This window comes from Arachis duranensis, unplaced genomic scaffold, assembly GCF_000817695.3.
Source record: "Arachis duranensis cultivar V14167 unplaced genomic scaffold, aradu.V14167.gnm2.J7QH unplaced_Scaffold_66565, whole genome shotgun sequence".
In the NCBI taxonomy this organism is placed as follows: domain Eukaryota; kingdom Viridiplantae; phylum Streptophyta; class Magnoliopsida; order Fabales; family Fabaceae; genus Arachis; species Arachis duranensis.
This window is the reverse complement of record NW_026265020.1, coordinates 11,310-12,477: the sequence shown is the minus strand read 5'-3', so window position 1 is coordinate 12,477 and position 1,168 is coordinate 11,310.

Sequence of the window (1,168 nt, the reverse complement as noted above, 5' to 3'; positions counted from 1 at the left end):
ATTGCTGCAAGCCCAATCCTGCCTCAGGCAATGAAAAAGATCCTGTCTCTTGAGCGTATTAAGCTAATTGATAAACCACTATTTTATGGTTTATATTGTGTTTAATTGTGTGGTTTTATCATGATCCTTACCCACTTATTCATTAATTTAGCATGCATTTATATTTCCTTCCAGAAATTATTACATGATTGAAAACTGCTTCCTATAGACTTTTAATTATGCATTTTAATTCTTCTTTATTCCATTCGATGCCGTAATCTGTGTGTTAAGTGTTTCAGGCTTTATAGGGCATGAATGAGTTAGAGATTGGAAAGGAAGCTAGCAAAAATGGAAGGAACAGGAAAAGTTGAGGAGATAACCAGCGAGAAGTGACGCGGCCGCATGGCCCACGCGTTCACGCGAAAGAGGAGAAATTGCAGTGACGCGGCCGCATGGCTCATGCGACCGCGCGGATTGGAAAAGCACAAGTGACGCGGAAACGTGGACAACGCGACTGCGTGGCAGGGAAAAACGCAATTGACACGTTCGCATGGATGACGCGATCGCCTGACGAGCGCGATCTGCATAATCTGCAAAATTCACTGGGGGCCATTTTGGACCTTATTTTGACCCAGTTTTCGGCCCAGAACAGCAGACTAGAGCCAGAGAACATGCAGAAACCAGAACAACAATTCATTCTACAGAGTTTTAGTTTTAGATCTAGTTTTCACTCCTCCTCTAGGTTTTTTCTCTCTAGACATTCATAGTTCTTAGGATTTTATTTTTCTACCACTTTTTGCATTGGGAGACTGAGAAGAGTTATTACCTCATCAAGACTTCGTCATTCTAGTTCGTTTTCTTTACTTGGCTTTACTCTTCCATATCCCTTGCTTTGTTAATTTTACCATTGGAATATTTTTAGGATTATTTAATACAAGGATTACTTTTATTTTTAATTGATTATTTTGATCTTTATTTACAATGTCTTTCTTCAATTCCCTTTCATATGTTATGAATTTTACATTCACAATGAGCGAGTAGTTCCCTAACTTGATGGGGAGTTGATTGAAAGGAACCCTTGAGTTGGAAGGCTTGAAAGAAAGATTATAATTGGGTTATTGTTGGCTTGCCCTCTAGTCACTAACACCAATCCCTTTTAATTAAGTGGGTTGCAACTTGTGAACGGACA